Source organism: Schistocerca cancellata, chromosome 3, assembly GCF_023864275.1.
Source record: "Schistocerca cancellata isolate TAMUIC-IGC-003103 chromosome 3, iqSchCanc2.1, whole genome shotgun sequence".
In the NCBI taxonomy this organism is placed as follows: domain Eukaryota; kingdom Metazoa; phylum Arthropoda; class Insecta; order Orthoptera; family Acrididae; genus Schistocerca; species Schistocerca cancellata.
In genome coordinates this window covers 870,254,503-870,270,226 of record NC_064628.1, presented here as the reverse complement: position 1 = coordinate 870,270,226, position 15,724 = coordinate 870,254,503, and positions in this window count along the sequence as shown.

The window sequence follows — 15,724 nt, the reverse complement described above, 5'->3', positions numbered from 1 at the left end:
GCAACCGAAATTTTTCAGAGCGCGCAATGTTCCCCACGCATTGCGTGATGAGGTCGCAAGAACATTACATGATTTAGAATCCCAGGGTGTACTTGAACGTGTGCAGGCTTCTCTCTGGGCCTCACCCTTAGTAATTTTGCACAAACCTTCCGGAAAATTGAGACTTTGCGTGGACTTCAAGGCCACAGTAAATCCACAACTAGTGACTGCTACTTTTCCTTTGCCCCGCCCGGAAGATCTTTTTGACAAACTGTGCCCGGGAAAATATTTTTCAAAGTTGGACCTAGCAGATGCGTACTTGCAAATACCGGTGGACAAAGAATCCCAGCGCGTCTTGGTGGTTAACACGCATCTTGGTTTGTACAGATTCAAAAGACTACCATTCGGGTGTGCATCCGCCCCTGCTTTGTTTCAGCAATATTTACAAACTATTTGTGCGTCGGTCCCTACTGCAGCAAACTATCTGGACGATATAGTGATCTCCGGAAAGACAGAAGAAGAGCATTTACGCAATCTACGGACATTATTTCAGGTCTTGCGACAGAATGGTCTTCGCTTGAGGAAGGACAAATGTGTGTTTTTTGCTCGTGACTTACCATATCTGGGACATGTAATCAATGCTCAAGGCATACATCCGAGTCCAGAGCACCTCCGTGCCATACAGGACTTGCCTTCGCCGCAGAATTTGAAGCAGCTACAGAGTGTGTTGGGAAAAATGAACTATTATAATCCATATATTCCGCATGCCTCTTCCATTTCAGCTCCGCTTCATCGCTTACGCCGTAAGGGTGTTCCGTTCGTCTGGTCGACGGAATGCGAACGCGCCTTTCGCCAATTGAAATCGGCGTTGCTTTCAAATACTTGCCTTCTGCCATTCGATCCCCAGAAACCCCTTTTGTTGATGGTAGATGCATCGGATTTCGGGATCGGTGCTGTGCTTGCGCACAAAGATGGTTCGCATGATCGCCCTATTGCCTTTGCGTCCAAATTGCTGTCGTCGGCGCAAAGAAATTATTCCCAGATAGATAAAGAAGCTCTGGCTCTCGTGTTTGGTGTTACAAAGTTTCATGATTTCATGTATGGTCGTCACTTTACCATCATCACAGACCACAAGCCTTTGACATCACTTTTTCATCCGAACAAGCCTGTACCTCCACGTACAGCGCAGAAGTTCATTTGCTGGTCTATTTTCCTCTCGCAGTACCGCTACGATATCTTGTATCGGTCCACTGCTCAGCACGGAAACGCCGATGCGTTGTCCCGTTTGCCTGTTGCTGAGGATAAAGCATTCGATTCTTCTGAACTTGCTTGCATGTTCATTGATGCGGAAACCGATGACGTGGTCGAATCGTTTCCGATTGATTTTCGTCGTGTAGCTACAGCAACAGCTGCTGACCCTGTCCTTGCTACCGTTTTGCGTTTTGTTGCTACGCAATGGCCCTTGTCAAAGTCGCGGATCGAGGATCCGTTGGTTCGCCGATTTTTTGCTCACAAGGAGAGACTTTTTGTACGGCGTGGTGTTTTGTTGTTGCGTTCTGATAACGATCAGTCTAGGGTCGTGGTCCCACGTTCGTTACAGTCCTCTGTCTTAAAGCTTCTTGCTGGGCCATTCTGGAATGCTCGATGGTTGGTTGTTGTCGATTCCTTCAGTAATTTTCCTTTTGTTGTCCGGTCCACGATGTCATCTGCCACCATCCAAGCGTTGTCTGCTATCTTTTGCATTGAAGGTCTTCCTCAGACTATTGTTTCCGACAATGGCCCACAATTCATGTCCGCAGAATTTCAGTCCTTCTGCAAGGCCAATGGTATTCAACATCTGACGTCTGCGCCGTTTTCGCCTCAGTCAAACAGTGCCGCTGAACGATTGGTTCGGACTTTCAAATCACAGATGTTGAAGTTGAAAGAGTCGCATTCTCAGGAGGACGCGTTGTTGCTCTTTTTGTCTTCGTATCGCTCTCAGCCCCGCGATGGTCGCTCGCCGGCTGAGTTGCTTCATGGTCGTCCTCATCGCACCTTGATGTCTTTGATGCATCCGCCGCATCAGGTTCCTGTGCAGCGGCAGACTCCTGCTCTTGCTACAGGCGACGTTGTATTCTATCGCAACTATCGCGGTTCACGGCGTTGGCTCGCAGGGCGCATTCTTCGCTGCCTCGGCTGCGCGATGTATTTGGTTTTGGGGGCCTCTGGTGAGGTGCGTCGGCATCTCAATCAGCTGCGCCTCTGTCGTCGCACGGGTTCTGCCGCTCCCCGTCTGCTTTCAGCGACGGTGCCGTCCGGTCAGCGCCCTGGGGACCCATCTACTGGCTCGCCTCATCCCCAGGTGTTACCGACGATGCCTTCCATTTTGCCCCATGGCGACGCGCCGCCGCCGTCGCCGCCGCCGCTGCCACCGCCGCCGCCTGTTCTCCCACCGGCGCCGCCCGCAGTGGACGCTTCGCTGCAGCCGCCAAGCGCCTCCCTGGGTCACGCGCCGCCGTCCGCTTCCCGTGACCAGCTGTCCTCCGCCATGGCACTCTTGCCCGCTCCGGACCACATGGCGTCATCGCGCGTCGGATACCCCGACGCAATGGAGGTCGACCCTTCGGCCCCTCCTGTCTCTTTACGGGCGCATACACCGCATGTTGACGTGCACCCTGGAGTAGGTTTCCAGGGGTTTCCTCGCTCCCCTCGGACCGAATGGCCAGTGCGGGTGGCACAGCCTCGCCTGTTGTTAGGCTCCCCACCTCATCGCATACGTCAACATGGGGCCCTCCCCACGGCGGGCGGAAGCCTTATAATACAACCGTTCGCCGATTTGCGGGGGAGGAATGTGGTGTCACCGCCAGACACCACACTTGCTAGGTGGTAGCTTTAAATCGGCCGCGGTCCATTAGTACATGTCGGGCCCGCATGTCGCCACTGTCAGTAATTGCAGACCTAGTGCCACCACATGGCAGGTCTAGAAAGACGTACTAGCACTCGCCCCAGTTGTACGACGACTTTGCTAGCGACTACACTGACTAAGCCTTTCTCTCATTTGCCGAGAGACAGTTAGAATAGCCTTCAGCTAAGGCCATGGCTACGACCTAGCAAGGCGCCATTAGCCTTACAGTGCTTGTAATTAAAGTCTCATTTGTATCGTCAAGAGCGATGTACCACAATGATGGATTAAAGATAAGTATTATACAAGCTACGTATTTTGCTTTATAGCATTAATTACGTATCCTGTTCCAGAATTCACGCCAGTCGGCATGAGTTAACGCGTGCCCTTTCGGTATCTCCGCCTTGTATCTAGACACAACAAAATTAAATTAATTTTTGATTGTTGGAGGAAAATGTATCTTTTATCTCTCAAAATGTCTAGATAGGCACTGATCAAATCAGAATCTCCTGCAGCAAGAAGACCACAAATAGTAACTTGACCTCAAAAGGCTATATTAATAAACACACAATGTCTCACAAAAGACGCCCAGAAGGTGTCAACGGGTTGCGCAGCATAGCCATAGGCCACTGCCGCCACCACAGCGTGCACCACTCACCACCATGCCTGACTCTCGGACACTAATCTGCTGGTAGTCAGTTGTGCATGTGCTTCCCCAGAGTTAAAGCATAAACAACACTGCCAACTGATTAATTTAAGTTTACATTTATTTACAGTAGGTGCCAAAAATGATGTCCCTCTGTGGTATGAGCAGTATGACATCTGTACATGTTAGCAAACACGTGTGAATTTCAGTAGTCGAAATCTGGGAAATGACTAGCCAAACTCTGCCTTCCAACTCCCTGAGCATACGGGGATTTGTTGTGCAGACCTTGTCCTTTACCATTTCCAAAAAATAAAAGTCACGTGGATTTAGATCTGGAGAACAAGAATACCAGTCAAATACCCAATCATCAAAAACACTTCGTATTGCTGTCATAGAAGCACTGGTGATGTGTGGTCTTGTGGTCTTGCATTGTCCCATATGAAATAACCGTACATCTTTATGTTAGGTCTTAGCTCTAAAAAAAGTGCATTATATTGTTCACATAGCTGTCAGATCCTATTGTTTTGTGGAAAAAAGTTTGAACCAATAATTTTTCATGCACTAATCACACACCGCACTCCTGTTTTACATCATTCAGAGGTTGTTGATGTAATTCATGAGGATTTTCGGGGCTTTGACATCAGTTGTTCTGAGAATTTACGTACCCTGACAAATACAGCCATGCTTCATCAGAAAGAAAAGCATCCCAGGATAAATTTCCCCATCATGCACAGACTGTAACAGCCAGTTGCAATAATGACATCGAGCAACGATATCTCAGTCCTTCACTTGACGCACTACTGTTACGAGGTTTGTCTGGAAAATACGTATAAAAGTTGAATATTAACTTTATTTTACAATTATTCGGGTATTACAATATGGTCTCCTTCAAAGTACTCGCCCTGAGACGCGATACACTTCTGCCAACACCGTTTCCACTGTTGATAACATTGCTGAAAGTCTTCAGTTGTGATGTTGTTCAGCTGCTGTGTCGTTTCCGCCTTGATGGCTTCCACATGTCCCAAGTGCCGCCCCCAAAGCAACATTTTGCATTTCGAGAACATGAAGAAGTCACACGGGGCTGAATCGGGTGAATAAGGCGGGTGGTCTGTCACGGTGATTGAGCTTCGGACCAAAAACTCACGCACCGTGAGCGACATGTGAGGGCGCGCATTGTCGTGATGAACGATCCACCTGCCCCCTTTTGCCAACTCCAGTCGAACTCGGGCCACATGAACTCTGAGACGTGTCAGAACTTCAACGTAAAAATTTCCGTTCACTCTCTGGCCGGGAGGGACAAATTCCTTGTCAACATGCCCCTAGAACCAAAGAAAACAATCAACATTGTCTTCACATTGGACCTTGATTTTCGCGACTTTTTTGTTCTTGGTCCTCCTGCTAGTTTCCATTCCTTGCTTTGAGATTTGAGCTCCACATCGAATTCGTAAAACCAGGAATCGTCTCCAGGGATGACTCGGTTGAGAAAGTCCCCTCGTTCCTCTGCTTCCAACCAATCCTCACAGTACTCAACCCTCTTTGCTTTCTGTTCTGGCATCCAGAGCTTCGGTACGATTTTCGCACACAATTTCTTCATTTCAAGTTTTTTTGTCAGGATTTCGTGAACGATTGTTTTGGGGATTGACAGCTCGTCAGCAATCATTCTGACTGTCAATCTACGGTCTTTAAGAACACAAGCCCAAATTCGTTCAACATTTGCATCGGAACTCGATGTCGATGGGCGTCCTGGGCGAGGGTCATCGTTCACTTCTTCTCACCCATCCCGGAACCTTTTTAACTACTTGTTCACGGTTGGTTCCTTCAGAGAATTGTCCCCGTAAACCTGTTTCAAACACTCAAAAATCTCACAACCATTCTTGCCTAGCTTTGCAAGAAACTTGATGTTGACACGCTGTTCCTCAATCAGAGAGAGCTCCATGCCGACGGCAGGTGAAAAAAGGTAGCTGTCAACAAGCTGACGCACACTCCCACCTTCACTCAGAGTGCTCTGACTCGAACTGAGCATTGATGGGATTGATTACAGCAGTAGTCCCACCTGGCGGCGACTGCAACTTGTAACATAAAGACATTATTGAACTTTTATATGTATTTTCCGGACAAGCCTCATATTTCATATATTCGGTTTCAATTTGAGTTTGTGCACAACTTTGTGAGTGGATGCTCTTGACACACAAGTCTGAAGAGGCAAAGGCCACAGAGATTTTCTTGGATTTCTTTCCAAGGCCTCCCCTATCTTGTCTAATTTATTTTCGGTTAAAACACTATGTTCTCTAGGCCTCTCTTGAAATTTCTTCACTAATCTGCATATAGTTGAATCACTGGGAATGTGCACACGGAGAAGTTTTCATGTGAATTCATGCTGACACTCCATACACAATTCTGTTTTTGCATATTTCAACACCAGAAACGCTCATTGATTCTTTGTGTATACCATACCAAATGGAAACTCGACAGGAAACTCAAAACAAAACACCCAAACACTCAGTCGCACAGCATAGAAGACAAGCACACGGTGTTTCAGTCTGAGGACCAGGCCCAGCGACATAAGGGCACGGAAAGCCCCAGACTTGGCACAGTTGCAATAATGACGTCTAACAACAATATCTGAAGTGATTAAATTTGACACAAAACTCAAAAGAAAACACCAGTTCACTCAGTCACACAGTGTACGGGAAAAGTGCCAAGTATTGGTGTCTGATAACTACACACAGTGACAACCGCCCGACATAGCAGCAAAAGCCGGCAAATACGCTGCATGACATACAGAGCCCTCCCAGGCATCTTTCGTGAGACATCCTGTACTATTTATATGTACGGAATTATTCACTTAGAAGTCTGTAAAAAGTATTTTTTGACAACTTTTCAAATTTTTGATGGCTGGACGACTGACGTACACAAAAAGTAAAGAAAGGAGAGGACTCTGATAGTGTTTTAAGAGGTCATTAAACTTCCCAATAAAGCTCCAAAAAGTACAGTTAGTTGGTTGGTTGGTTCATTTGTTTGGGGAAGGGGACCAAACAGCAAGGTCATTGGTCCCATCAGATTAAGGAAGGATGGGGAACGAAGTCGGCTGTGCCCTTTCAAAGGCACCATCCTGACACTTGCCTGAAGCGATTTAGGGAAATCATGGAAAATCTTAATCAGGATGGGAGGACGCGGGATTGAACTGTCATCCACCTGAATGCGAGTCCAGTGTGCTAACCACTGTGACACATCACTCGATATAGTACAGTTAGTCTTATTCATTCCCACATAACAGTTTCCCATGCCATCAGTCACATTATTCTCAGTTCATTTGAGTCATAAATTGAGCATCAGAGTTATGTACAATTCATACAAAGAAAAATGTGTTGAAGACAACATTAAACCTTTGTCAGAGGCTTTTTATGGAAAGATTTTTAATCACAATTTCAATCTAAGTCTTCATCCATTAAAAAGAGATAAATGTGTGTATTTTTCAGGTGTAGATATCAGTTGCTGTAGGAGGAAACAAATAAAAAAAAAACGCAGTTAGAAGTGCAACACAAACTACATTTACAGAGCGCCAAATCTGCACAACATTCAATGAAAATGCATAAGGAATTATCAAAGCCTAACTCTGAAAATGTTTATGCTTTTACATGTGATCTGGAAAAAGCCTTGGCAATTTCAAAGTAACATGTTCAGTAGCACTCTACAAACACAATTTATGTTGTTACCATCTAGGCTGCCACAACCTCAGAATTAACTCTGCTTTCACACTTGGATGGATCAAAAGTATAGCTTTGCGAGGATCACACGAAATATCATCTTGCTTAATGAAACACTTAAAATAAGTGGCTAGTACAAGAAAACAGATAGTAATGTACAGTCATGCTAGCACTGGACAAAATAGAAATTTTACAATGGCACATTCCTGATTGAAACTTGTGACAGATCCACTACTTCAAATGGTTGTTCTTGACCATATTTTGATGACAAGTGGACAATATTATCTGCCAAACAATGCTGATTTAGACTCTGTGGGAGCCCAGACAATGGGAAAACTATCTACACACCACCAGACTGGTATAAAATCATTGCTCACTCACAAAGAAAAACTCCATTTACAGTAGTAAAGATGAAGCAAGAATTTGTATCATAGGTAACTTTGGAGAAGGGAGTAGTTACTTGCAAAACTAATGAATTAAAGTGTCCAGTAACTTAGCTACAAATTCAGTGGTTGGAGTACAGAAGATACAAACCTAAGAAGATACATTACAAGACAACTTTGAATACTGATATGAAGTTTTTCGCCTTTTGCACACAGTCACAGTTAAAACACTACAAGTCTCTCCTCTAAAGTTGAGTTGTCACACTGCCATTGCCAACTTGATATTAAAAATAAAATGGCAAAAGGAAAGGCCACATAAAGACATGAAGTCCTGGGAAGCCCTGTTCATAGAGTGGTCCACAGCTATTATTCCTCCATGTACCACTGTAAGCCTCTTCAGTCACAAAACAACATATCAGGTAACACTGCATGTGTAAGAAAGCTTTTGGTATAGGCAATTTGAGCAGTCAGGATCATTATGGTGGATCCATATCTCCCAAACCCAAAATGAAAGCAACTGAGGTGCTGTCTGAATTCTGAGATCCAGACAGGGTAGCAGTTGATCATCTGTTCCAGTGTCATACCCATGCAACCGATGAGGGCAACACTATGATAGCTACTAATTCATATCATGTTGTCCCCAAGGTTAATGACAGGAACTGAACTAGCTTCCTTTCATTAGTCAGGAAATTGTCCTGGCACAGAGATAGACTTTGAAAAAAGTGCACGGAGAATTTCTTTACTTCTTCTGTCAAGATGCTGCACTATACTATAATGGATCCTATCATGACCTGGTGAGGTTTCACAGGCTAAAGACAATCAGCTCCAACAAAGAGTGGGGTCACTGTATGCTCCATCAACAGTGCAGTTAAATTCCCAACTGTCCCATTATGTGGCACTAAGAAGATGGCTGCTGTGTGGCAGTGATAACTCTGACAAAATGTTCTGTACTGTTTGAGCTAGTTGGTCTGGAGATTCCCCTTTCACATTACAACAGCAGAAATTAGGCACCATCCTTCTCTCCCAGAAAAAACTCTTGTGGATCTTCCACCCAACTTGATGGAATGTTTATGGTGTTTGGAAACTGTTCACATGATCTCTTTCTGCTCTCCTTAATAATATGACGATATTTCATCCTTACTTTTTAAAAGACTGCAAGGTTTTGCACAAATGGTCAGCTCTTGATGCTAGGTGGAGTCATCCATAAGCTCGATTGTCAAGCAGACCTTGTCACTCTTATAATCTCAAATCATAACATCCCCTTAGTGGTCACAGTTGTTATGATGTTTTGAACTCAAGAAACATGCAGCAGTTAATTCAGAAAGCTTGCAGTGAAAAATGTGATCGCTTGATACTTTGCCTTCAGTGGACTTTCAGTCATATGTTACTGTATGCAAAATGCACCCATCATACTGAAATTATTTTTAAGGGTGGAAGGAGAGCCCTGTCTCATTACAATGTGGAGTAAATACAATTTTTTAGTCGTGGCACACAGCAGTACACCACAGTCTAAGTTGTCTCCATAGGCTCAGCCAAATTCATTTGTGTGTTCCGTGTTTCTGTTTCATATCCAATTTATCAGGTTAATCACAACCACGATCTATGCAGGCATTACACTTGCAGTGTACTGTAACAAGATTAAATGAAAGTGTCTGCTGTGTGACACAGTAGTGCAAAAGTAAAGCACTGGACTCGTAATGGATAGGTTTCGAGTTAAAACAATAATCAAACTTTTTTGACTTTATTTTTATTTTTCTCTAAGAAAATTACATTCTGGCAGTAATGCAGTCATAAAATTAACAGCTCTCATTTTAGTTACTGTAATCATTGCATCTGTGCAATAAACTAATTGCATGAACACAAAATTCTGAGAATTTATATAAATCATTATACCTTGGTCCACGTTGTTGAACAATGTACTAAAATGTTATGGAGATCTGTCTTAGCTAAATGCATAAAGAATTGGAATGTATGAATCATTCTCTAGCTCTTGTTGACATCAAAGAGCCGTCTCAAACTTGAACAAATCTTCAGTAGTAGTCAAGAACAATCCGTTGTATCTTTCGAATATACTCGACAAGGTGCCTACAGACATTATAGACTTGGTTGGGAAAAAAAAAAAAAAAAAAAAAAAAAACCCTCCCATGCCAGAAAACTGTAGAAAGGGTGAATGTGTACTGGATCTCATGGATGAGAACAAATCACTTTTACATCTATATATCATAGATCAGGGTTTCCCAAACTGTGTTCGGAGGAACAAGGTGTACCGCAGGAAGTAAGTATGTGCTCCATGAAAAACTATTAAAAATACACCTTTTTTTTTCTTTTTCATCATTCTGATGATATTATTATTTTTTAAAACTTTATTATGATATCTGTGTTACTAGATATGATTTTAAATTGAAGTACTCGCTGAGTAAAAGTTTTTTTCTTCATTTTCTAAAATTTTATTAATCTTCATACTATATAAAGTGGTCTATCAAAGTACCAGGATTCTCAAAGTATTCCGTCCGAGGGAAAGTTTGGGAAGCCCTGTTGTAGACTAACAAGCAAAAACGTATTGCAACAAGGTTCTCAGACTGCCATCAAATCACTGCCATTTCAATTCCATTAAATTCATATATGATCAATTTAAGAGTTATGGGGCAAGGAACAACAAAAAATGTGTCCTGGGAGAAATGAAATGACTGACAAAGGATGCTATAAATAGAAACGTTGTCATCATATTGGTATAATGTTGTATGACACACAAAGGAAGTAATAATGAAAGAAAGGGAGAATTAATGTGTAGTGGAAAATAATATTGAACAATTTACTATTCCTCTAAATTCTGAAAGCAGTTCTAGCGACCATACAAACAACAGTTAATGTGATTCAGATATTATTGGCATGCATCCATTAGTGGATAGTGTGTTACCAACGATTCAGTTGTGTTCTCCCCTTACAATTTTCAGTGCTTATTTAGATCATTTGTTAGTTTGCAACATGTGTAAGTGAACACTCATCTTGTTGGCATTATTTGTCTGTGAATGTAACTATGCATTGCCTTATCTACAGCATCAGCAGCCTCCACCACTGTTATTCCCTCTACATACAAAGACGCTGGCAACAGTCGGTAACTACACAACTTGTTTTTTGTTTTTGGCGCATGTGCAACTATCGATTGAATGATCACTTTGGGAAGTTGCATACAAGTTGGGCAACTCCACATCCCACCGCTGTCATCTGACAGTCAAAAAGTAATTTTAATCAGTGTACATATAATTTACAGTTACAAATTACAAATGCTGCCACTTCATGAATCCTGTTCTGCCAAAACTACATATAGCCAAAACTGACTCAGGTCCCCAAGGTGCCCGTTAAATAGCACAACTCGGCATGCATGTACAGCTTATCAAATGTCATGGATGCAGCAAGTGTTATCCTTCCTGTTCCTCATAGTTATGGCCCTGACCATTAGTATTGTTTGATAGTAAAAGGAAGGCAAACACAAACGGAAACAATTTAGATAATATCGTGCTTTCCACACTGTAACATCAATTTGGTATTGGACCACTTTTGCATCAACATGATTATGGTGTTCTAAACAAAGCAAGACCCATTATATCATAGTTCATTGGATTAGATGAACTGGTTTCCTTAAAAGCACTGCACTGCACTGAACATCCCTGGGATGAACTTGAACATGAGCTGCATGTAAAAAATCAGGGATGCATCTATTTACTAGAGTTCACAAAGAATGTCTATTTATTCATCTTCACTGTATTGTAGTGCCTCAAGAATTTCCGGGTAAATTCTAGAAACACTCGGCCTTCCACCATCTCAGACACCCACTATTTTAGGTGTGAGTGCAAGAGAGTGAGAATGTTTCTACCGATCCACCTGTTTCACTGGGCAAGTCACTGACGAAGACAAGCGTTTGCCACCAGAGCCACAGAAGACATGAGGAGAACTCAACAAATAATTATGTCGTATTCTTGGATGTGTTAGTGTCTGTGGTGATTGTAAAAAAGACCATTGAACAGTTGAATATAGATTGCTATGCACATTCAGGTATTGGACTCGCTTGAGACTAGAGACTTTTGAATTACTTCATGTCTTGGCTATGAACGAAGCAAGACACATGTATGCTACTTAAATATGTGTAAATGAGTCTAATGTGTAAGGAATAAGTTAGCTTGCAGAAGTTACTATCTGTGAAAGTTGAAAATATAAAGTTATTGAACTTAAAACTATTATACAAGTACCACAATTATTTCAAAGGTAGAGAAGTATTTTAATAAATTCCCTTAACTAGCTATAGATTTCGAAGAAGCAGCTTGTGGGAGATCGACGTAGCTGATTACCCAGACAAGAGGATCGGCTACACACAACGTGCAAGTTAACTGAATTGAGAGATGTGTGTGCCTTGCAACCCAATACCACACTGTCTCTTATCGTCCAAAAAAATGTTAGAACGTGGCAACCTAAGTGACAGGACCCAAAGAAAACGGGAACTGAAAGACAGAAACAGAAAGAAGATATTAGGTGTTGCCATAGCAATCAAGCATAGCAACATACGAGAACTGTTTCCAGTAATCGTACGGAGTCCAATAAACAAATGGAATAAAGTTGCAAGTGCAATGCTGTAAAAGACGTGAGAAAGTAATAGCAGAGAAAACTGGAGAGAAGACCTCAATTTTTCGACTAAGAAGATCGGGTGTCAAGAGTAAGCAGGCTTCACACACGTACATCACGCCAATGCAGTAACCAGGCACCGACACCGACTGCACCAGCTGGTGCTAACCGGTGCTGAATCCGCAGCCACTCGCCGACAACAACGCTGAAACCAACGTCCGACACTGCCGACGTCACTGCTGTCCACCAGCGCTGATTACACATCTGCTCACCAATGCAGCTAGAACTCTAAACCAGGTGAGCAAAAACCACTAATTATTTGATAAAAGTTGAGGGGACAGATGAATGATAAACTGGTATTATAGTTATGTACTCAGTGGTGAATTTTCTTTAGATGATTGCTAGGTCTAAGATCAATAAAATTATGGATCAAGAACAGCAACAAACTTCAGAGCCAGCCATGGCAATGACTGTAACAAAGGAAATGCCAGACTGGACTGAGGTAGGAAATTTAATTAAAGCACTAAGTCTCAAATTGGATAACCAAAGAACAGAGTCAAATTGCAACTTTAAATGAAAAATTAAATGCACAGAGTGTAAATTCCAACAGTTTAAGACAAGGACTAAATGCTAGATCGGATGACCAGAAGGCTGATTCAGCCACTCTAAGTGAAAAACTAGAAGCACAAAGTGTAACTTTAAGTGAAAAATTGAATGCTCAGAATGAAGCTCTAAGGAGAAAAATAGGTTTAGTACATTCTAGTTTAAATGCTCAGAGTGAAACCTTGAACAGTCAAGCAGCAATTATAGTTCTATTAAAGACTGAATTTGACTCTTTAAATGATAAGGTAGAAAATCTGAAGTTAGATATAAAGAGTAACTCACTAGTTCTTTGAATACTCTTTTAAATCAACTGTTCACTGACTTCAATCAGAGACAGAATGAAACTTTAAATATTCAAAAAACAAATATAGGTTTGTTGCCCATCAAAATAGACACTCAAAGCAAAGAATGTAGTAATTGATGTGAAGGCATAGTTATTTTGGAGACTGAATGCGACATCAAATATAATAATAATAATAATGTAGGATCTGAATTTCGTAAAAAATTGAAATTTTGTAAAAATGTATGTAATATTAAATTTAATTCTGTAACACAGGAAATGAATACTTTGGAAGAGAGCACAGACCAGCCTAAGGAATTAATATCGATTATTCAGTCGAAAATTCCAGGTGTTAGTATACGAGCTGTTACTACATGAGCTGTCAGTTCGTGAGTAAATAATGTAGAACAAAATTTCAGAGAAAAATTAGTCAACTTTGACATTATAAACGTAGTAGTCTGGCAAAACCATTTGCGCTAATTATAGATCGAGAAATGGCCGAGAGTATAATCTCCAGAAAAGGTTGCGACTGTTGCTTTTTCCAAACCTAATGATACTAACAAGGTTATAGACGACTCGTGGAAAGAATACAAACTTGTCCAGGACAGATTAGAACATAAAATAATTTTACCTTATGTTGTTTTACCTAGTAAAGTGGTGATTGTTTTGTTGTGGGGAGACTTTCACACAAAATTTAACAAGAAGTATTGGTCCGTGAGTAATCAAGTGAGGTTAATATCAGATCCATGGGATCCGGGCGGAGTCACATCTGTCTCCCAGGGATGTTAACATTCTGTGTTAACGGACGGAGTGACGACTGTCAGATCCCTAGTTGTTTTCAGTGTTTCTTCTGTACTATTTTTTCATGCACCGAATTCTCTTCAAATCTTAAACTATTCTGTAATCTATTCTTGAATTCTTATACTATCCTGTTATCCTATTGCTTCTGCATCCTTGTCTTTACTTGGCTGACAAGCAATAGCTGCTGAAAGTCATTGATATCAAGGCCATACTGCTTCTTGTAGTAATAGCAATAAGTGATTGTATCACTATTCGTGGTCTCAAATGAGTTACATGAGCTGGTCCAGGCTATGTAATCAATGTGATTAATTTTGTTGTTATATCAAGTCAGGACAGAAGCATCTATTAATGTTTTCATGATATGCTACTTAAAAGCAGTCAGATTACATCCAGAACAGTCTGTGTTCTCAGTACTTGGTTGTTAGGACCAAATAAGTATTTAAGTCACCTGCGCGCTCCGCTCTAGTCAGCGGTGGTCTCGAATCCCAGCATCAGCATATAGTTAGGTCTTAATTTGGCCTGAGCTATTCTTGGAGAGGAATCAAGGAATATTAGATTAATAGAAAATGGAATTTTATATGAATCATTACATAATTGTGATAACATGATACATAATTTTTACGTTTTGTGAGATACAATGTAAATGTGAGGGTTTGTAACACTTTTGGAATGGATGGGTAGTGCAAGTACAAGCATGACTAACACTAATCACACACCTCACCTATCAGACAACCCTCACACACAAGTGTAACTGATTCTTCCCATTTGCAGTTCCATAGGTGTCGCTAAGATTTTTCTTCGGGGGCTTCAAAGGTGAATGTGAGAATGTCCGTTCTGTAGGAGACATTTAACATCATACCTCCTCCGGCTTCTCACTCGAGTACCAGCAAGGTAGGGATCCTGGGGAAAGGGGGTGGGAAGGGTTTTCCTGTCTTTGGAGCTATTTTCTTTCTCTTCTTCAATCTTAGCAACCAGTTCTACTTTTTACTTTCTTACTTCTCATTTGAGTACTGGTCTATCTTTCCCTCTTTCCATATGAATATGCTTCTATTGCTGAAGTCCTTCTTATTTTCCGTGGTTTCCAATAACCTTCACCTTATTTCATACAAGTAAGCTGAAGAATAAGGATACACAAGCACACATCTACATACACACAAAGATATACTTAAGCACAGACAGAAGAATTACGAATTAGGAACCTGGTGGATGTCAAAACCACCAAGAGATTTGGGGAATAAAAATATATGTACATCTGAGTCGATGCACTTATTACATTGTTGATATGTGACGCGGTGAAGAATGCTGCCACACAAGCGACAGAAGCATGTAGAAAACAGTAATCACTAACTGATACAACTTTACTGCTCATATATCTATCACAAATTGTTTCATTTCACATTCTCCTGATATATAACTTCAAGGATCAGGTCACAAAAGTAAAGGACACACAATGAAACTGGGAACTAATCACTCTAATGTATTAAAAATGTCATTTTGTTGATAGTAAAGACAAAAAGATAAAAATGATTTAACAGGAGCTCAAAGGCTCCATGCAACTACAACAGATAGCGATAAAAGTGACAGATAAGCGAGGAGAAAGAGTTCCGTTATTACCACAAGTTATTTATAATTTCTTAAATACACAAGTTATTTATAATCAAACTAGACAATAATCCAATCAACTACCACCAAAGAGAGAACGAACTCAGAAAAATCAGAACATCCCCTCATACATTCTACTAATCATGGTGCAGGCAGTTACACCTAACAACACAGACATTTGCATAATCTACAGCTAATTACATGCACAGAATATACCATATATTC